This window comes from Pseudonaja textilis, chromosome 3, assembly GCF_049901715.1.
Source record: "Pseudonaja textilis isolate UNSWEBS1 chromosome 3, rPseTex1.2, whole genome shotgun sequence".
Classification (NCBI taxonomy): Eukaryota; Metazoa; Chordata; class Lepidosauria; order Squamata; family Elapidae; genus Pseudonaja; species Pseudonaja textilis.
Window position 1 is genome coordinate 119,540,864 of NC_141992.1, and position 23,028 is coordinate 119,563,891.

Consider the following 23,028-nt stretch of genomic DNA (forward strand, 5'->3'; position numbering starts at 1 on the left):
TGTACCCACTTATAAAATGGATTGACTATTTTTCCTGTCTGTTGAACGGAAGCAGAATCCTAGATCTTTCTTTTCAAAGCATTTCGTTACATTATAGTATTATTAATCTTGGATTCCTTCCCCATCATTAAATTTATTGTCCTTGTATTATTCTCCCATTTCTGTTAAAACAGATGATAAATAACATTGGACATATTGTAGAGCCAGAGGGCTTAAGCCATCTCTCTATGTCAATAGAGCTGTAGTGTTGTTCAATTTTTAACAATCAACATGTGGCTCTGTGCCATTTTTTTGTATAATGAAAACTAGTAAGACAGAGCTGCTTTTTATTGTTGTATAGTGGAACATTAGTGCTACATTGATGCTTCAGTATAAACATCTAGTTATATGGATGTTCCATATGTCTGCAACAAATCACTTCTGAAATCTTGCCAAGAAAACTGCAGGGACTTTTCCAAGCAATTGCCAGGAATCATAACTGAATTGAAGGGGTGGGGGGGCAGCATAAGCCACTCAGAATCTTATTCAGCAGCATGCAAAAACTTAGTAACATAAATAAATAAGTCTGTTATTGCTCATAAGACATCTTTCATGACTGTGACCAAACCAATACTGCCAAGTTACATGACCTATCAGGCAGTATAGACTTGAAACTAGAGCCGCAAACCATATCCAACACTTTTACCTTAGTTCTGTCAGTATCTTTTGCATTACTGGTTATGGGCACTTGCTGTTAAAAAAAATTAAACAAATCCAAAACTAACATTATTTGAGAACAATTTTGACATATGTATTTACTAGAAGATAAGGCGCTTGAGATATTTGCAGCTTTAGTGGTCTGAGATTTGAAAGAATAGATTAAGGCCTAGTATTCTAAAGGTTAATTATATTCTGATACACTTCATAGACATTTCTTATGTGGTTAGTTTTTTTCCTGATATACTAATATACAATAAAAATATGTGCCTGCATACATATTTTCAATTACTCTTTTTCTCCTCAGATTTAGCCTTCAGGTTCTCTCTAACAAACTTGATTCCTCTTAGGCTATGTAATATGTAACAAATTGGAACTTTCTGGCTTTTCCTTAACCCAAGTACACATAATTGGGCAAGAGAGTACAGTACAGGCAATCAAGCAGTATCTCAAGGACATTGACATTCAAACAGACTTGATGTCCTTTCCCAAAGATATATTTTTAAGCAGTCCTCACATCCCATACAGACCTACTAGTCAGGGGTGTCAAACTCGGTTTCATTGAAGGGCACATCGGGGTTGTGTTTGACCTCGGGGGCCAGGTGGACATGGCCAGCTCGATGTCACTCATGTCAGGGGCACATCTCCCAGGCTCCATTTTCAGCTGTGATGGCCTCCTGCAGTGCTTTGCCAGTGAAAACAGAGTGGCCCTCCCAAGCTCCATTTTCACTGCCAGAGTGCTGAAGGAGGCCGTCACAGCCAAAAATGAGCTTGGGAAGGCCACACACGGCACTCCATTTTCGTTGGCAGAGGCACTGTGGGCCAGTCCTTCCAGGGCGGCTCTGCAGTCCAGATCTAAGCACCGGATTTGGCCCATGAGCCTTGAGTTTGACACCCCTGCACCAGATGCTTAAACTATCTAGTGGGTTTGCATGCTTTAAACTAAGCTGGTCCCTAAGGTGGTTTTAGAGGTAAGATACAAACAGATTGCCTTCAAATCCAGTCTCTGCCTGTGTGGTAAAGGAGCCATTGAAACCATCGAACATGCCTTACTGTATTCTCTATTTCTGCCTATTTCTGTGCTTTTGATTGGGACTTTGCTTCTTAGTTTGAGAGATGAATTATTATCAGAAGCAGTATAGCAAAGATATCTGGTTTCCCTTACCAGCTGCTTACCAAATGATTCTGCTTCACATTGATCATGAGAGTTGGCATAAGCCTTGGTGCTTTGGCAGAATGTAAGAGGGAGAATAAAAGGGGGCTATCTTCAAAGGTACTATTCTAAAAGAGTGAAGCATTCCTGGCTGAAAATCTAAGGAAATGTTAACAGGGTACATGTGAATGTCTGGCAATTCTCACCTTGCAATGCATAGGCACTGGTGACATCAAACTAACATTATGCTTGCATGAATTTTAACATAAATTCAAATTGCTTTGCCCTTTGGCTGGTTACTTTAAATAAAGAAAAAAAGAACTAAGTAAAGACCTCTGATGGGGTACATGATGAGTACATAATAAGTGAGATTAAGTGAGATTATAAGTGAGATTATCAGATTGATATTGTTGCATTAAAACAATTGTTTTTGTAGTGGTGACAGAATAAATAAGCAAATGTAAATGGACTATGATACTGAATGTGCAAATCATGCAACATTTGAGTTGTATCCAAAGTCTGCTTACAGAAAAATTACAAGAAAATATGTTTGGCAAATAGTTATGTATTTGGTTTTCAGTTGCTGAACTACTAGTGTAACAAGACAAGAAACTAGTAAAATAACACAAGAAATAATACAAGGGCCTTTCACATGTTCCATTACAACTTCAACTGGCCAGAGTGCAATCACTGTAATGGAACATGTGGATGATCTTATGGGACAAGGGGAAGCTGTGCTGCCTAGGAAACAATCTGGCAAAAGAGACAGAGCCCTCAGTGCTTTAGCAATCAGAGAAAAAGACTTAGGAAGGAGACTTCTAATGGATCAAGTGGTTAAAAATAGTGGTGGGGACTTTTTACCTTCAGACTTGTAAGATTCTGTTAGTGTCGCCTTACAATAAAGTAAAATCAGTTCATCTGGTGATGTATCTTGTTTGGCTTACCTGGGAGGGCTGGCAATGGCCGACATATTTCTACCACTGTGTTGCTTTGCTGCTTCAGGAGCTGCAGTGGCCGCCAGTATGCTTTCAAGTGCAATTCCAGGTGCTGATTACTCCCTTCAGAGACCTATATTGCACTAGGCCTGGGTATCTAAGAGAGCCTCTTTCCTGAATGGTCTCTGCTTATTTGACCTGAGTGATCAAAGAGCATCATACTAAAGTTCTCCTCCCCCATCTATCAGGAGGTGAGGCAGGAGAGGGCCATAATGTCAAGCATTCTTGACGGCAGCTCCCTTCTGTGGAGCTGTTTACCCTCTGAGATACCAGGCGTTACTAAAAACTTGTTTTTTCTAGAAGTCTGTTGGAGAATGACTGTAGAGCCACAGGTGTCTATTTGTGTACATATATAAATGTATGTGCTTATTTTTCACCCAAAGTTCCCACTCAAGGCACAAATGACCAGACACAAATTATCCTATTTCAGGCACAGTATGAGAAGACCTAGCTCTCTGGAGAAGGATCTAATGTTAGGGAAGGTTGACGGAAAGGAAAGAAGAAGACAGCCACCGGCAAAAGTGATAGGCTGTTACAGTAGGTATGAGTGTACTGTTGGAAGAGCTATATAACCAGATTAGAAACAGTTCATATGAAGACAATCTATATGCTCACTAGGAGTCAACAATGACTCGATAGCACATAATCAAAATGTGTATGTTTTCTTATTATTTTGTTGTTAGTCATTATAAAATAATTTTGTGACTGAAGTTTTACAATATAATTTTATCTATTTCTGCTTTGTTACCATTAAACCATTCACAGTCTGCAAGATTGAGGCAACAGATTATTTGCAGAAATAAATAAAAACAAATACATAAATGCCAAAAACCATATCAGAAAATTCCAATTCATGGTTGTTCTTCCAGATAATAGGAAAAACAGACTAATTACAGTTTGCTATGGCTCAAAACTGTTTTTTCAAGGAGTGACTAATGAGCATAACAGATTGTCGTAATTCTGAAGTATTTTTTATTTTGGAAAGAATACTATTAGGCAATTTATCCTTTTCCTCTATAAGAATTAGGACAATACTGCTGTTCTGACAACTAATTATATAGCAGAACAATTTGATTTGATGACTGCCCACAGCCAAAGCCAAATGAAGCCACTTTATAGTGTTTACTCACTTAATAACTTTATGCTGATGAACTTTCAAGATTTCAGAATCATACAGAGAATCCACATGAGTCTGTAATGGACTTTTTGGTCTATTCAAGTGATCTCCATTCTATAATGACCTAGAACCAACTATCTGCTTGTACAATGGCTCTTTGTATGATGGGCAAGATAAATCAGTTCAAAGTTGAAATGATTTGAACTGAGAACTTTATATAAAAGTAGATTGAGAGTAATCCTCTCAAAGGAATAGTGATAAAAATATTTTAATTTGAAAAATAAGAATAGGAATAGACCATATCCTAACTAGTCAGAAAAGGCAAAGGGCTGTAGAAGAAAATGGACAATCTACTTGTCACTGGAAGAAAAACTATGGAGAAAATAGTATGTCCATTCATTTCTGTGCTCCTGGGGACTCCTGCTTCTGAGTCAAGCTAGGGCATTGCTTTATTGTATAAAAGAACAAAGGCAGAGCAAACAATGAAAAAACAGTCATATGAGGAAAACCAGGAAATATATATATAAATCCCTGAATACAAACTTTATAAAAAAAAAACAGAGAAAAACATACTGTGACTTGGTGTCATTCTATACATCAAAGAACATAATTTGTGCTCCCTTCCTAATACAACTAGGCATATGGGTGGGTGTCTTTTACAGTAGCTGAGTTTACAATTCACTGAGCTATCTGGTGTGACAACACTGTCACTCCCAGTTTAGATCCTCATTAATATTGTTTGCGTATGCATTTGTGTGAGAAAAAAAGGGGGAGTGAATTATTATTTTGCTAACATGTATCAGTTTGCACTGCTTTACACTGAATTGCATTTTACAATTTTTAATGCTTATTCACACAATTTGAAGATTTCCATCTATAGTTCTTTACAATCTCATTTGATTGATTTCCCTAAACGGATCAACAACCTCAGCCAACATGGCTATCTTTCTGTTCATAACTAATTCTAGATTATAAAAGTAATGGCCCAAACATTGATTTGGGCATCATTCTGCATTAAACATTTTTTCCAATTTGAAAATTGTCTCTTTATTAATACACTGTGTTTCCGTTCTTTACCACTCATTAAAACATGGGTATTCTTATTCCACAGGAAATCAGGTTTTAATATCTTAAACTCTTTGAAAATCCAAGTATGTAATATCTTATCTGTCATTATAGATTATGTGCTAATACTAACCCTAATATACATTGTTGTTAATGGAGAATCCTTATAATGCAAACAAACCTCTCTTACCTTTCGGGGCAATTAGGTCTATGACATCCATTCACTTTTAAAAGCCCTCAAAAGCTGAGATGAATTCACAGGCATGGGTCTCTGAAGATTTTAAACATACTGTATATGACTAAAGAATATATGTTTCTCTTTAATTCATTTGCTGTGGTTTTTCTTCTTGTTAGCTCTGCTCACTCTTCCCAGCCTTAATTGTTTCTTCTGATTCTACCCTTTCCCATGTCTTTCCCCCTGTGTTGCTGCATTTCTTTCCTTCGCTTCTGGATGCTAGCTCCTCTTGTTAGGGCTCTTCCTATGTTTGAGGTGCAAAAAATGAAAATTTGGTTTTACCAATTAGATGAGTGTGTTGTTATAGAAATGGCTAGTTTATACTGTTATGTAAAAGTAAAAAAAATGAAATTTGATATTATTCTCTTATTCTACTGCACCAAAAGGAATCAGAATGCCTTTTTCTTTCTCCCACACTTTTTCCTATACTTTTCCCTTCTTTTTGCCCTCCCCTATTTTTTCTACTATTTTCTTTTGTATGTTTGTATTTTATATTATAAACTAATAAAAAAGAAAGGCTTTTCCTGTCTATAGGACCATCTCACCATCTCTTCTGTCTGAACTATAGGGTTTGCTCTCAAGCAAGCTTTCGTTGGCACAGATTTCTCCAATGTAAGCCTTCTCATGTGACTTCTCTTCCAGCTTTCAGAAATAAATGGCTTTTTGATGTGGTTTTTAATTGGAATACAGGTAGTTGCAGATTTTTCTCAGATGTTCATGTCCACAGAATTCTGTGCCATATTTTTTATGTCTCCATATACAATACCAGCATCTAGGTTACTGTAGGCTTGGATTTGTCTGTGAATAAACAAACTAGAGTAGCAATAATACATTTGTTATCAGAACAAAAATATGAATATCAGATAAATTAAGAATTCAGGAAGCCAGTTTTAGAACTGACTAGAATTGAAGCTAAATGAAGTTGTAGTGTCTTTCTTAGCTAAAATCACAGAATCCATCAAACTCATTTTTCCTCAAAAACTTTTCCAACTCGGTATTTTTTTAAAAAGGCAGGAAATGCAAGTATTATGAAGGTTTTTATAATTATCTAAATTGTTAAAATGGAACTTTCTGTTTCAACAGGGTCTTAGCTAAAACTAAAATTATTTCATTTGGTGAGGCAGGAGAAAGGAAGAAATTAAATTAAAAAAACCTCCAAAAATGCTGGATATGTTTTACAACCATAAATGGTAAAAGCACTCTTGTTGTTCTGCCAGAAAGCAGACCAATAACGTAAGGTTTTGATTTACAGAAACAGCTTTGCACAGACCCTTTAGAGAATGTTGTGCCTGTTATAAGAATGTAATTAACTTTTTTTCAAAATACTGAGATTTTTTTTTAAAAAAGTAGATTCATATTTTTGACAATGTTGGGAACAAATCAGAGGAACAAAGATGACAATCAGGTTAGGAGATACCCTGGGACTGAATTAAAATACATTTTTTTTCTCTCCCAGAAATAAAATATATGATTCAGGATGAGTTAGGTCACTACACAGAGTTTCTAATCCATAGGCCCATTTGTTCATGACATAATCTCTTTGGCTACAGACATCTACTGTTGAAATGCCTTTTTTTTTTACTATCTTGCTTAGGCTCACTGTTTGGATTCTTGTGGTTCCTCCATTTTAAACCTAGAGTGGACTTGAAGTGCCATTTTTAACCTCTCATTATATTTGGAATATCATAATGTTCTTCTGAATTATCAGAGATAAAACCAACAGTGAAATGTTAACTATCTGTTTTAAGCTAGAAAGCAATGCTTAGGACTTGCCCTCTGGAAGAAAATGCTGTCCAAAGTTTGCAACTGAGAAAGCATTATACTTCTTCCTTTGGCATAACTAATGTATAACCTAAAACATAAGATAATAATTTTATTCTTTTTTTAATAAAGTTTTATTTGGGTTTTCACACATACAAAATACAAGTAAAACATCTTTTTTGAAAATAGCATGGTCCCGGGTTGAACTTCTTTATACAGACACAAAACTCAATTTCATCCTCCTTTTTGTGTTCTATTCCATATCTTATATTATTCTACATTTTCTATATAGTTTTTCCCCTCTTTTAATTTTCACAATTTTATTGTGATTATCTCACCTCAGTTCAATATAATTATATTTATACTTTTGTCTGTTCTGTTTCAATTTCATATTATCTTTTCTCAAACAAATTTTCTCCTGTAGTTACTAATTGGAGTATGACACCTTTATATCTTTTGATTACATCTATTCAACTCTTATTTAAACTTCAATGTATACCTTAAGGTTATGACCTTCAATATAATACATAATACATAACTTCCAACCGAATTCTGCTTGGTACATTCTTATAATACATACTATATTCTTTTTTTAAAAAAGATTATAAATATATATATAATGAAATAGATAGAGAACTGTGATGGATTTTGCCATATCATTGATCATCATGAAACTGATGTTATTTTGGATGCAGATGATTTAAGAGATCGTGAAGAGTTTGTCTGTGCAAATTGGTGTTAGTTGGGAATGGCAAATAGTATAATTTAAGGAGCAGAACTTAAATTCAATATGTGTGAAACTTTAAATTACATGTGACTATATTTAAAGACATATTTATTTATTTTATTTTTATTTTATTTGGTTTGTCAATTGCTTACAAGATAATAGGTATAAGTAAAAACATAGTTATGAATACATGGATACATATAAGAAAAATAAAAGAAACAATAGGACAGGGACAGTAGGCACGTTGGTGCGCTTATGCATGCCCCCTACAGAACTCTTAGGAAAGGAGTGAGGTCAATAGTAGACAGTCCAAGGTTAAAGTTTTTGGGGTTTGGGGAAGAAACCACAGAGTCAGGTAGAGTATTCCAGACATTGACCACTCTGTTGCTGAAGTCATATTTCCTGCAATCAAGTTTGGTGCGGTTAACCTTGAGTTTGTATCTATTGTTTGCTCTTGTATTGTTAGGGTTGAAGCTGAAGTATTCATTGACAGGTAGGACATTGTAATGTATGATTTTATATACTATACTTAGATCGGACCGAAGGCGGCATAGTTCTAGGTTTTCTAGGTCTAGAATTTCAAGTCTGGTGGCATAAGGAGAAAGAAACGAATAAAGGAGTGGAGAACTCTTCTTGTGAAATATTTCTGGACTTTCTCAACTGTGTTAATATCAGATACGTGATGTGGGTTCTAGACTGATGAGTTGTATTTAAGTATTGGTCTAGCAAATGTTTTGTATGCTCTAGTTAGTAGTTTAATATTACCAGAGAAAAAGCTATGTAGGATTAGGTTAACAACTCTTAATGCATTTTTGGCTATGTAGTTACAGTGGGCTCTAGTACTTAGATTATTAGAGATGAGTACTCCAAGATCCTTGACAGAGTTTGGATCATCAACAAGGTGTTGACTATTTAGCCTGATTTTTTTTTTTGCCAATATGTAAGACAGAGCATTTATTTGTTGAGATTTGAAGTTGCCATTTGTTTGACCATTTTGATACATAGTCGAGGTCTTTTTGAAGGGTAGCAGTATTGTTGGTGGTGTTGAATAGCTTTACATCATCAGCAAAGAGAATGCAGTTGCTCTTAGTATGATCACAGAGGTCATACATACACATATACATACATACATAGATACATACACACACACACACACTTATTTTACTCCCTTTTCTGAGTATCCCAATAATATTTCACATTCCTAGATGAAGTAGCCTCTACTTGTTTTGTGAAGTAACCAAACACAATTCCTTGGTGCTCTTTGGAAAAAGGAAGGGACAGCCTCAATGTGTGTGGCCACAACTATTTCTGCATTATTTACTCTAACAACAAGCTAGACAGATAAATCAGGTTCTCTTCAACTTTGGCTGTCTTGAGCTGACAACTGGATAAACATTAATTACATACAATGATGTGGGGTTTTTTTTCTGCTTGTGTTCCATGTCAGTTGTGTTAGAAAGGTATGTCAAAGTTTACTAAAAATGCTGATGGATGAAGGTTGAGTTACTGAGGAGTGCTGAATAGATAAAATGGTTATTTAAAGCCTGATCCGGAATGACTTCATTGCAACACTGTAGGCGCATTTCTTGGAAGGATGATGTTTCAAGGATGATACTTATGAATTGCTAATATTAAGCTTAGAGATAGATATTGTCATTTTACAATCCCAGCACTCATTTGTTAACTTATTCTTTAAAAACACTTAAACAAATCATTCTTGTAATTCTCAAGACTTATTTATTTATCACATTTATATCTCTACTTTATGGTGACCTATGTGGTTTCAGATAAAACTGCTGCATGACTTGCTGAAAAAATAATATACAATGGAATGACCTTTTAGAATCACTAATATTCACACTGTTGCGGAGACAATCTTGCAGTAAGAGAGGAATTTCTGGAATTAGCAGTCAAGCCATTGTCATGTAAAGTTGTCTTACAAGAAACATACATAGCCAACAGGTTGAATGATAGAAACATACATAGCCAACAGGTTGAATGGTAGGTACTTTGATGTACATTTTTTTTTTTTGCACAATGGTCTAATGAATCAAGGGGAGTAGCTATCATATTTAAAGCTAGCATAAACTTCAAGACTGAAAACATTTTTAAAAATAAGGATGGTTGAAATATATTAATGGAAGGGGAACACAATGATAAAACATTAACTCTAGCAACCATATACGCTCCTAATCAGGGTAAAATTGGTTTACTATAAAAGGTTATGAATAGAAAAAAAAGCAACATTAAAACAAAAAAAGCATTTTAAAGGAAGGTGCTGTAATATTTATGCAGTGAAATCTCAAATGTATCAGAGTCCTCTGAAATTAATGTATAGAAAACTTTTGCTAACTGATCTAATGGAAGAAAAGCCAAGAGAACTTAATGTGTAAACATCACGTTATTATTTATTTTTATTTATTTTATTTATTTAGGAGATTTATTTTTATATTTATACTATAGAATCTGCATCCCTGTTTGACACCCTTTTTCATTGGTGCTGATTCAATCTTAACCATGAAGCTTCCAAAGAAGATGTAAAAGACACAGTCATAGATAATAACCTGAGTTTACACCAAATTTTATCCCTGTGAATAACATTAAAAGCTGCTTAAGGCCAATAAAGACAACAAATAGCAAGGCATGGAGAACACCTTAGGAAAAATCTCTTACAAATTTCCCCAATAATTTATTTAAACTGGAGACAGGACACAATATACCATTGAAGCTCAGATGTTTTATTATGGTACTAGAGGAAACAAAAGCAAAACTAAGAAGGATGAAGATGCAATAAAATACACATTTGACTGACTCCAATAAGTCTATTGAATATGATTGGATATGGGAGCATCTTATATATTAATGAGGTCAAATGTGGGATGGATTCTATGAGGCAAAGGGGTGGAGCTCTAAAATCAATGGTGCATTGAGAGTACAAACACAGAACTGTATTCTCTGAATTTGGTCACTTCTAGTGAGCTACTTTTAAGCATTTATCTTATACTGGCTTTGTTTCAGGAGCTATGCTTGCTTCCTAGTTTCTTCTCCCAGCTTTATCAACATTCCTTGGCAATTTAAATGTTTTATGGCTGAGGTGACGGGATTTCTTGTCCCTGGAAATGTCATCAGGGAGAGTTATGTTTTGCTTTGTCCTAACCAATACCTTATTTTCTTTCCGTGGCCTTATGACTTATATACAAACTGGACTCTGGCAACATTCTCTCCTGCTGTGCCTTGATAAGCTGGCAACTGGCCTGCCCAAGCAAAATTCAGTTTTAACAGAAGGTGTCTGCTCTTTATCCCTTCTTCCACCCCCCTGGTCAATAACAGTTACATTTGGTGGAGGAAAGGATGGGGAGAAAGAAAGGGGCAAATGAAATTTGGGGTCTTTTCAGCCCCAGAACTATAAGTTTATTAGCTGGCATTTACTTTTTTTGGCTTGTCCTTGACTGTTTCTTGACTGTTTACTTCTCTTTGAAATAATAGAAAAATGCTTGCCTTCAAAAAAAATCTCTGGGAAGTTTTCTCTGAGCTGTTCTTCTGGAATAGCATACTTCTTTATTTTGTTTTTGTTTGTACTATTTTACTATAAATTAATGACTTCTATTTGTGTTCAACCTTTCATCCACCGATAGCTTTTATATAGATAAAAGATTCTGTTTTATATGCTGCATCCTGTATAGTGAGTCCAAAGCAAATCTTCCTCATCAGTTACCTGAGTCCACAGGCATGTTATCTCTTCTTGAATATACTATTTATTTTTCACATGCCCAGATGTTCAGACTAAACGGATTGAGACTTGTTTTATCTAGGAAATCTAATCATGGAATTTTATAAACAAGCAGTTGTGCTAATTTTGCATGTTGAAAAATTTTGCATGCTGAAAACTAAGGAGCATTTTACTTTATTTCAGTAATTCTATGCTGTCCTGTCCCATCCCATCCTCATTCCATTCCATTTCATTCCATTCCATTGTTCTTAGTGATTGCTTTTTTTTTCTTTGACATCCTGTGTCTTCATCTTTTTTAACTTTGAGCTTCAGGTTATTTACTGTGTATCACATAAACTTTAAGCATATTTTCTGGTTCTATTACTGCTATCAAATTACTGAAAAACTGAAGTTGTAATTGAATTTATTTTCACAATTCTATCCCAAAGGATTGCATTCAGCATTGGAGTATATCATACCTCTTTTGTTCGTCTTTAATTCATTCATTAATCCTTGTCACTATGGCTAATTCAGCTTTCCTATTAAAGCTATAGTATTGGGTATTCGGTAGTCTTGGATTAAGCAGTAAGGTACAGATTGGATATTGGATTCAGAATAAAAGTAACACATTTTACTAAGTATCCAAAACTGTATGCATACTATTAACTGACATTTTAAAAAATTTCTTAAACTCTTTTTGTTGTATAAGTGCAGAATACACTGGAAGTAAAAATATCCCCTTTGGAAATTTATAATCTAAATTGTGATTCTTTGGGATACAACAGAGACAAGGGGAGTCAGGAAATTCCAGAGTAACAGGAGAATGCTATCAATAAATACAGCTATCTATAGCTGAGTTTGTTTGGATTTGAATTTGAATAGTTTGACATTTTTGTCTTTTGCTCCTCCCTTTGGAGGAGTCCAGATCAAAGGGTAAGCTTCCCAATCAATGAAGCAACCACTTATATGTTGGCAAGCCTGCAGGAATAACCTCAGAATAACCTCAGAGCCAAGGCCGATGCCTCAACCTTGAAAGGGGTTTGGCAAACCATACCTGGTCAGGAAGACCGGCAAGCAAGTATGCCAATAGTTGCTTTGCTACCGACCAAAATAAAAAAAACAGCTGAACATTAACTGATTAAGCATTAGTTCTGCAGTGACATTTCTGTGTATAATGCGAAGGAAGAAGTTTTCCAATTGACAGTTCTTCATCTTTTCACTATTTCACTCTTTTTCCATTAAAAAGAGAGAGAGAGAGAGATTTCTGAACTTAGAAAATCATTATATTTATCAATGTGGGCTGAGTCTTCAGTATATCTTGATATGGTAAGAGATATTAGGTAAGGATAGAGTTGCTCAACTGTATTTGTGTTGTTATATGTGACATGTTCTTTGTATGTTGTCACTTTGCTGTATTGAGTGAAGGTTGGCTGTTGATGTTAGGGGAGAGGTTTTAGAAGCTCAGAATACCGTTCCTAATGATAGCATCTCTTGTTTAACAGAATTGATGTGAATCATTAAGCTACTTTTTAATTTATGTTAGGTATTTTTCTGCTAGCCAAAGCCTTTCAAGCTTATGGAGTGAGGCAATTTTCTCATAGAGAATTATTTTATTCTTTAAATCTGTTAAGATCTAATTATTATGAAGTGCACTAAATCTCAAACCCAATATTTATTATTTGATTTTTGCAAATTATCTTCATAATGTCTCAGTTCGTCCTCTTTGTTATAGTAGTTCTTGGTTTGTAGTATTATTACAATTGTAAACATGTTGTGCTTTGTAAGGTTCTTTGAATGATGCCAAGCTTACTTTCTTGTGTGTGTAGATTGCACTATATTCTATTTACTCAAGAAGAAAACTACATATAAGTTAATATTTCGGGACAGTGGGAGAGACAAACTGCCTTACATTCCTGAATAGGACCAATTTAAAGGCATTATTAGGAGGAGCAAATGACTGCAGGTTAAAGGGAAATGCCTGAAGATGGGCTTGCTTCCAAGTGAATTTTAACCCTTTCTATCACACATATGCAGTGTTTTTGTTTTTACGTCCAGTTGTCTCTTCAATTTTCCTTTTTAAATGATGCAAGATTGCCATAGAAGCTTGGTCCACTGTGTGTGAGTTCCATTGTATTGCAGTGCAGTAAAATAAGGCTTCGTTCTATTAAATTCAGTTTTATTTACTTATATCCCACATTTCTAAATTCAGTTTTGAAATACAACCCATTCTTGCAGTGGCAGAGCTCATGTAGCATGAACTGGAAATAATCAATAAAGCTCGGTTGCTCTTTTCAAATAGTTGGCTGCTCTAGTCTAGCCATATCCAATTCCTGAAACCATTTGTTATATCTGGGAGGACGGTTCAAGAACGGAGGCAAGACTCAGATAGTAACTAAAGCTCTTTATTTGTGACTTCAGATCTGAGCAACTAACCCCAGCTGCAGCAGCCCCTTATATAGGGCTGGCTGCGGCTAGGCAGCCAATGAAGGCGATTTGAGTTTGCCGCTCTTGGCAGGGCCAATCGCGGCAGCCCGTTTACTGGCCAATCGCATCAGTCTATGGCGACGAATCACGATCGGCTTTCAGCGGGCCAATCAGATTTGCAGGCTACAAGCCTGCTAGTCCGGAACACCCCTCCCCTCTCGGTTCCGTTTAAGGGGTGGCGTAATATAGTCTCACAGGTAGGCAGGTCTTCACACCTGTCTGCCTGACTTACGCAGTTCCACTTGACCCTGTTCAAACCCGGGTTCAGATGGACTGCTTGCTGGATCAAACAGGAACGGTGAACCAGTGTCATGGTTAGGGCTCTCCTCTGGTGCTCCCGGGGTGATGGAGTCCTCAGCCTTGCTGTTACTGCCATGGCTCCCGGGGCTCGCTGAACCTGCCTGGCTGCTGCTTCTTGGCGAAGCATTTGACTGTCCAGTCTCAGCTGCAGCTGGTGAGTGTTGCCAACCATGGTGCGGTGATCTCGGTGTTAGCTCGGAATAAACAGGTGTTGGTTCTAATTCTGAGTTCACTGCTTCCCTCCCCCAGTGTCAAAGTTAGGGTCAGGGTTGGAAGATGTGGTTAGTCTGGAGCGCAGTTGGTCAATATGGCATTTCCATGGTCTGCCATCAGTGGTGAGTAGACGGTAGGAGCGGGGCCCCGTAACTTGAGTTACCCGGGCAGGAATCCAAAGGGGGTCCCCAGAAATTTTTTTTTGCAAAAACAAGGTCTCCTACCTTGAAAACACGGTGCTTGCTGCTGGAACCCAGGGGCTTTTCTGGGGTGTAGGCAGGGTGCAAATGATCTAGAGGCGATCTGAGTTTCCTGGCCATCAGGAGTTCAGCTGGGCTCTTGTTGGTTGTGCTGTTTGGTGTGATGTGTTGCAGGAGCAGCATTCTAGTGACTTTGTCGTGGATGTTGCCTTGATCCATTTTCTGCAGGGTTTTCTTTGTAAACTGAACCATTCGTTCAGCCTTACCATTCGCCGCAGGATGAGCCGGCGATGTGAGTGCGTGTCAGATGCCCCGTTCTGCTAAGTACTGTTCAAAGGCTAAGGCAGTAAATTGGGGCCCATTGTCAGAGACCAGGACATCTGGTAACCCGTGTGCGGCGAAGAGTCTGTTTAGTTTTTTAATGACCGCCTCAGTTGTGGTTGCTTTCATCTTATTGACCTCAAGCCAGTTTGAGTAGGCATCAACAGTTATTAAGAAGGTGTGGCCTCTCGTAGGTCCCGCAAAGTCAATATGAATGCTGGGTGTTTCCCATTCTGTTGGTGGGGCTTTAGGTGGAGCTGAGTGTTTTTCCTGGCATTTGTTACAAGAGGCGACCCAAGTTTTGATTTGTTTGTTTATACCAGGCCACCAGGCGTAACTTCTTGCCAGCGCTTTCATGCGCATGATGCCCGGGTGTCCATTGTGTAGCATTTGCAAGACACTTTTTTGTAACTTAGTTGGTACAACAACTCGGTCTCCCCACAAAACGCACCCTTTTTGTGAAAAAAGTTCAGTTTGTCTGTTTTTAAATGGCTTAAACAGTTCCTTAGTGTCGTAATCTGGCCATCCCCTTTCTACCCAGCCAAGAACTCGTGCCAAACAAGAGTCTTTTTTAGTTTCAAAGGCGATGTCTTGAGCCGTTAGTGGAGGCGATGGCATTGTCTCTATTTGCAGTACCGGGAGTGTGGGAGCTGGGTCTTCCTGTGGCTCGGGTAGTGGTGAGTGGCTCAAGGCATCTGTGTGGGAATAGATTTCCCGGGCGGTATTTTAATTGATAGTCGTAGGCGTCGAGAAATTCTGACCATCGCGTCATTCTGGGGAGAGAATGTGTGGAGTAGGTTTGTCGCCCGCCAGGATCCCAAGTAGTGGCTTATGATCCGTTATAATAGAAAACGGTCTCCCATAAACATATTCATGAAATCGTTTTATTGCAGAGACAATAGCAAGGGCTTCCTTATCTAATTGGCTATAGTTTCTTTCTGTTTTTGATAGAGTTCAAGAAAAAAATGCAATTGGTGCTTCTGAGCCATTTGGTAGGACGTGGCTCAGGATGGCCCCTACCCCAAATGGTGAGGCATCACACGTGGCAGTCAAAGGTAGTATCTCGTTATACTGAATTAGTACTGCCTTTGAGGTAAGAGGTCTTTTACTTGCTGGAAGGCATGTTCCTCCCGACGTCCCCAAATCCAGGATGCCCTTTTATCAAGTAGTCTATGGAGGGGCTCAGCAACAGTCGCCTTCTGGGGTAGGAAGATGTTATAAAAGTTAATAAGTCCCAGGAAGGCTTGGAGGTCGGTTTTGTTTTTGGGTCTTGGGGAGTTTTTGATAGCTGCCAATTTTTTTTTTGTGGGGTGGATTCCTTGCTTGTCAAGGAGGTAGCCAAGAAACTCCACCCTTTCTGTGCAAAGCTGGCACTTTTCCTTCTTAACCTTGAGGCCAGCGTTTTTGAACCTCTGTAGGACTGTTCTGAGACGTTTTTCTAATTGGTTTTTGTGGGTGCTGCTATTAATACATCATCAAAATAGGGCACGATCCCTTTTATCCCTTGTAATAGTCTCTCCATCAGGCTTTGAAAGATGCCTGGGGTTACACCAAACTGGAGCCTGTTGCATTTGAATGCACCACGATGTGTGACTATAGTTTGGGCTTCTGCAGTCTCAGGATCAACTGGTAGCTGTTGATACGCTTGGGCCAGATCTAATTTTGCGAATATTTTGCCACCCCCAAGTGAATGCAGGAGATGTTGAACAACTGGCACTGGGTAGGCGCTCTGCTGTAGCACGTGATTGAGGGTGGCCTTGTAGTCACCGCAGATTCTTATGGACCCGTCAGGTTTTATGGGGGTGACAATTGGTGTCTCCCATCGGGCGTGGTCAATAGGTTCTAACACGCCTTGCGCAATTAATTTGTCCAGTTGCTCGTCAATTTTGGATTTAAGAGAAAAGGGAACTCGGTGTGGCTTTAGACGAATGGGTGCTATGTCGGGGCGAAGATTAAATGAAATAGGGGACCCCTTGTTCTTGCCTAGGCTTTCGTTGAACACTTCTTGGAAGTCGTGGACGAGGGCTGCCTCCCAGTCATTGTCTTCAGTGTGATGGATGCCAGCCATTCCGATTCCTAATGGCGCGAACCACTGAAGACCCAATAGACTTGGCCGGTCTCGGTCTACGACGGTGAGTGGTAGAATTGCCTTATGTCCCTTGAACGAGACCTGCACTTGGCGGGTACCTGCGACTGGAATCCGGTTACCTTGATAGTCTTTTAGTATGAGTCTCTGACTGCTGAGGTCTTGGCATCGGATGTTGGGGATTAGCTGCTTGAGTGTTCTCCAGGATACCATGGATAGAAATGACCCAGAGTCGACTTCCATGTTGCATGGTTTGTTTTCAATCGTGACCTCTACTCGGATCTTTTTAGCATCAAGTGATGAAGCATGGCCAATGGTGATGGTTTGATGAGCCTCCTCTCGTCTGGGGGCATCGTTAAACCTTCGGGGTCTGCTGTACCAGTTCCACTGATTGCTAGGGTGGTCCCTCTGCGTGGTGGCGTTGCCATCGTTTCTCTTTGGGCTGCTCCCTCTCCATCTGGGGCTGGAATTTCTCTTGTTTCTGCATACCTTCGTGATGTGTCCCCGTTTCTCGCAAAAACGGCATATGGCATCTAAGAATCTGCATTCGGATCGGGGGTGGTTTCCCCCACATCCAGCACATTGGTAGTTGGACTTGCGACCCCGCTGGTCCCATTGCTCATGTTCTGACCGGAGCCTGTGGACTTCTTCCTCGCTGTCTGAGGATGACTCGACGTCTTCATGATGGGTGGTTGATGTGTACTTGTCTGAAGGTTTCCCAGCATCATTGGTGGGTTGGCGGTTGGTCCTGCTGGTTCGACGCATTCGTGCTGCCGATTTACGAGTGGCTTCGGCTGCTGTGGCGTCTGCTATGGCATCTGCAAGCGAGATGTCTCCCTTGGCCATGATCTTGCTCTGGACGGTGGGGTCTCTGAGGCCAAGGACGATGCGATCTCTCATGTCTTCTTCGAGGTTGGTGAAGCCACACAAACCACCCAGGTTCCTCAGGTCTGCCACAAATTCCCCAACGCTCTCACCTTCACGTTGGTCCCTCTGGTAGAACTCATGCCTGCGAATGAGAGTTGGCACGGCTGGGGCATAATGGTTGCGCAGGATGGGAGCAAGGGTGTCCCAATCCATGGTTTTAACTTCAGCTGGCTTGGCTAAGGCTTTAGCCATCTTAAAAAACGGCTGGCCCACAATGGGTTAGAAAAACGGCTCGTTTCTTGCTGGGCGTGGCATCTTTGAGGTTGTTGGACTCCAGGAACATTTGAAATCTGTCCAAGTATGAGTCCCAATCTTCGCTAGCTGGATCGAATGGTGCGGGTGGTATAGTGCTGCTGGCCATGTCGCCGTCATTGCGCTCTGTCAGCCACGTGCTCCTTCGGCTAGCTCAATTTCAATAGCTTTCGTTGCCTCCGCATCCCATCCTCGTCGCCAGTGTTATATCTGGGAGGACGGTTCAAGAATGGAGGCAAGACTTAGATAGTAACTAAAGCTCTTTATTTGTGACTTCAGATCTGAGCAACTAACCCCAGCCGCAGCAGCCCCTTATATAGGGCTGGCTGCGGCTAGGCAGCCAATGAAGGCGATTTGAGTTTGCCGCTCTTGGCAGGGCCAATCGCGGCAGCCCGTTTACTGGCCAATCGCATCAGTCTATGGCGACCAATCACGATCGGCTTTCAGCGGGCCAATCAGATTTGCAGGCTACGAGCCTGCTAGTCCGGAACACCATTCTTCATATGTTTTAGTCTCCAGACCCCCAGTTATCTCTGCTGCTCTTTTTCTGCACTCTTTCCAAAGTCTCAACATCTTTTTTATAACGTGATAACCAAAATTGCTAACAAAATATACAGGTGATGTATTTATTTGTTTAGGGTGCTTATAGAGTCACTTACAAGAGGCCCAATTAGTCACCAAGAGAATCTATTGCTAGTCTCTGCTGGTGTAATTATAGCCATTTACAACTTTTTTGAATCAGTCTTGATTTCAATCAGTCTTGATTTCTGGTAACTGCCTGAATATGTCCCTGTAGTCTGTAGAGATTCTCAGTCATCCAGGTCATAGCTGTCCTTTGGGACATATGCCATTAGTTTTCTTTGCAAGATTTTGGTTTTGCCATTACTTCTTTCCTAAGACCAAGAAAGTGATTGCTTAAAGTCACTCAGCTGACTTTTATGCCTAAGGCAGAACTAAAACTCGCAGCCTCTTGGCTTCTAACCTGGAACCTTAATTAGGGAAGGGACTCAGAATGGTACATAGGAAATCGCCCTGTCTCAGCATCAGTCTGCCTGTGCCACCCCACCTTGCTGTGAGTGACATCGAGTTGGACATGCCCACTCAGTCACATGACACCCCCCAGCCATGCCCAACCAGTCACCAGGAGGAACCGGTTGCCCAACCAGTCACTAGGAGGAACCAGTTGTTTAATTACTTGAATCCCACCACTGGTTTTTGTCCTTGTATTTTTAAGCATGTGACTTCTGGTCCATAGCGGTATGCATTGGTATGTTTATAGATGATAGGCAGATGGGCAGGCAGGCAACCACACTTGTAAAATATAAAAGACCAGGACAAAATAATAATAATAAAACATAAATAACTGTTAGTTGAAAGTAGTTGCCTGTAAAATAAGAGATCCATTCCTAAAGGAAATTGATTGCCTGTTTGTATTTCTTCTTTTCTCTCTTTGTACAGAGGCAGATACATAGATGTAAAAATACAGACAGGCTATGTGCCCCTTCTCCTTCCAGTGGAAATAACATAAAAGAGGGGGAAAGCAGATGGGGGGAAGGAAAGGGGGAAGATCGACTGCGAATGGAAAGAAAAGGGAGAACAAAACTGGAAGAGAAGGAGGTGAGAGAAGGAGATTACTGGCCAAGGATGGATGGAAAAAAAGAGATTGCTATCTACAAGTAGAAAGTCAACAAACCACGGATTTGCTAACTGAAGGAAGAGCCCAGGTGTCTTTGGCAGTTCAACTATTACTGAGCGTTGCTGCAGAGAGACAGATGGCCATTTGGCTAAGAGATGTGTCAGCTTTGATGCTTACAAGCTTTCTTTTAATGTGAACAAGTTCAATAATTGTCTTCTTAAACAGTACTGTCAAATGTCTGGGCTAATTGCAATAAAGATGATTATCCTTTTGGATCGTCTGCAAAAGTTGAGGATTAGAGGTATAGTTTTGCAGTGGTCTTGCTCTTTCCTGAGACATCATATCCAGGCGGTGTTACTGGAGAGATATCCAACCCTTGAGCACCATAATGTGGGGGTATTTCCAACCCCCTTCCCTAATTTAACCTCTTCATGAAATACCTGGCAGGATTTTGTTCAGTTTTATAGAAGACAGCAGCAGATTTAAATGATTTTAATATTGACAGATTTTGTTGTTTTTAATGCAACTGTTGTAAACCATCTAGAACAGTGTTTTTCAAACTTGGCAACTTTAAGATGTATGGACTTCATGCCTGTTGGCTGGGGAATTCTCAGTTGATCCACATATCTTAAAGTTGCCAAGATCGAAAAACACCGACCTACAGTCATTTAAATAGGCAGCCTACCACTAATCATAGCTATTAACTAACTAATCAAATATACTAAGTGCTTTAAAAAGAATAAACAAGACAAACTTTGTATACATTAACATATTTCAGGAGTAATATAATTTGTGGGATGTGTTTATGTAGATCGAGGATGAAACTTGGTATAAGGAAATTCCCCAGTTGGCAGGACCCATGAAAAACTGCTTGGTATTCATATGTTTCTCAATATTCATATATTTCCTCTTTGCTTTCCTTGGTGAACTGGAAGTATTAATTGATACATCTGTGGTAAAAACAAGATTAAAAGCATGATTTATTTCTTAATTACTCAGATCTTAAATCAATTCTTCATCCTGCCTGATTTCAAACAGTATTTTTTAATATTCTTTCCCCAAAGGATTTGTATGTGTGTAATACATTATTCATAATTAATGTGGTATCACAGGATGACTTACATGTATGAAATAATAATTAGAGATCCAACAGCATAAGACTGTTTTAAACCCACATGTTGTTCAGTGGCAGCATATATATTTTCAGTTAGAAGTGAAGTAATAAAGTGGCTTCTTCAATTAATAATATCAGGTTTACTTCTCTTTAAACAAATTCTTTGTCATTAGGATTACATTTAATACGTAATCAATTTATTTCTCAGTAAGCTGTTTAGTGATTCAGCCCAACTGATTTGTTATTTGTTTAGCAATTACTGATATACAAAATTAGTTTAAATAAAGCAGCAGTATATCCGTATATAAGATTTGTAGACAATACAATATAGGAGATAATATATTAAATTAAGATAAAACCATAATAAAACCAATAAAATATGGAGCCATAGAATTGCATAGAATTATCCACCCAACTGATAATAAACAATGAGATTAATATGATACTTTAAATTCTGAGGATTTTCCCCTCCCCCTCATATTCTCTCACAGCCGTTCTAACAATAGTTCAGTAAAGTAGATCAGTGTTGTAACTTTCTGAGATTTATATGTTTACATGAATTCTGAATTGATAGCAAAAGTTGAAAATTGAATCAGGCAGTTGATTTAACTCAGTTTTTAAGGCAAAAGCACCTTACCCCTATCCCCATTTCTATGGTTTAATCCTGTTTTGCTATAAGGAGCCTTTTGTAGGATTAGTTCACAAAAAACCATTGCAACTTGAGTTCAGAAGAGTAGTTTGCCACCCCTTACTTCTCAAACATAGCTAGCATCTTCACCTTCCATTAACATCATTGTGGGCATCTCCATATGAGTCCAGAATGGATTCTTGCCAGAATTGAAATATAGAAGTGGAGGGGATTTATGTCATGTGACACACAGCAGGCCTTGCTTGGTGAAGGCTGTTGCAGCATTGCAAAAGTTAAATTTAGATGTGTTGGAAAGAGCAAGTGGGCCTTGTCTTTCATGAATTTCTGCCTTGCTTGTGACCGTTTCCTCATTATTCTTTTTTTTTTTAACTTAAGAGCATGAAACAGATTTAAATGAATGGAGACAGGAGATGTGGAAAAGAGGAAATGAAGCTGGGTTCCGATTAAATTCTGGATACCTTTTAGCCATTATTGATGTCTGTAATCCTCAGTCACCTGCACTGTTCATTGTTTGAGGTAGCTGTACTTCAAGTTAGACTAGGGAAAATGGGACTTTATAAGAAGTAACATGCTATGTTGCTGTTGGAGAGAAACCTGCTTCTTAAATTTCCCTTCAGTGACTTGGGTACACAGCTCAGCAAGCTGAAGTCTTAATTGTTTTAGCAGGTAATTTTCCTTTTTACTGCGAAAAAAATACCCCCCCCCCACCATTACATTTTGTGTGTGCCAAAAATATTACTGCCTTAGTTCTAAAACAGATATGAATAAATAAATAGCCAGGTTATTACAAGCTACAACCAAGATGATAATAGTTGAGTGGTCTTTACATATGTATGAACAAGAGCTTGGGGAACATTTTCTGCTGGAAAGAAAATAAAATGTAGAGAATTCTTGCATTATATACAGTCAGTTACATTGCAGCAGCATATAGATTGATTGATAAGGCAACACCAAATCCATATAGACTCTTAGTCCCGTAGATAGACTGCGTCTGATATGATTCATCCCCAACTTTCAGCCTTTCTAACAGTGTACTTATGTGTATTGTAATTGAATCCATCCATCTTGCTGATGGACATTCTCTTTTCCTTTTGTCTTTCCTAGCATTATTGACCTCTCAAAGGATATGACTTTGCAAAGTATGCCTAAAGTAGGATAATCTGAGATAATTAAGTGGCAGGATTGATTTGATCTGTTTGTTGATTTTCTTATCTAGCCAGAGAATTCTCAGCATCTTCTCCAAAACCAAATTTCAAAAAAGTTAATGCTCTTCTTTCTTTCTTCTTCAGAGTCCAAATTCACTTATCTAAAGTGTCACAGGGAAATACCATGGCTTGCACGATTCTGATCTTTGTAGGTATAAACATCATGATCATGATATCTGAATG

General features: G+C 38.7%; 1 protein-coding gene across 2 annotated transcripts in view; it reads left to right on the top strand.

Moving 5' to 3' along the window:
* Positions 1-23,028, top strand: part of FBXL7 (F-box and leucine rich repeat protein 7) — a 156,940-nt gene that overhangs the window by 67,055 nt on the left and 66,857 nt on the right. Inside the window, exon 1 of one of the 2 annotated variants that reach the window (XM_087930720.1) lies at positions 12,423-12,784. The exons of the other annotated variant lie outside the window; for it this stretch is intronic. The gene's annotated coding sequence lies outside the window, so the exon portion shown is untranslated. Of the gene's footprint in view, positions 1-12,422; positions 12,785-23,028 lie in introns of those variants that run through there. 2 annotated transcript variants of the gene reach the window in all.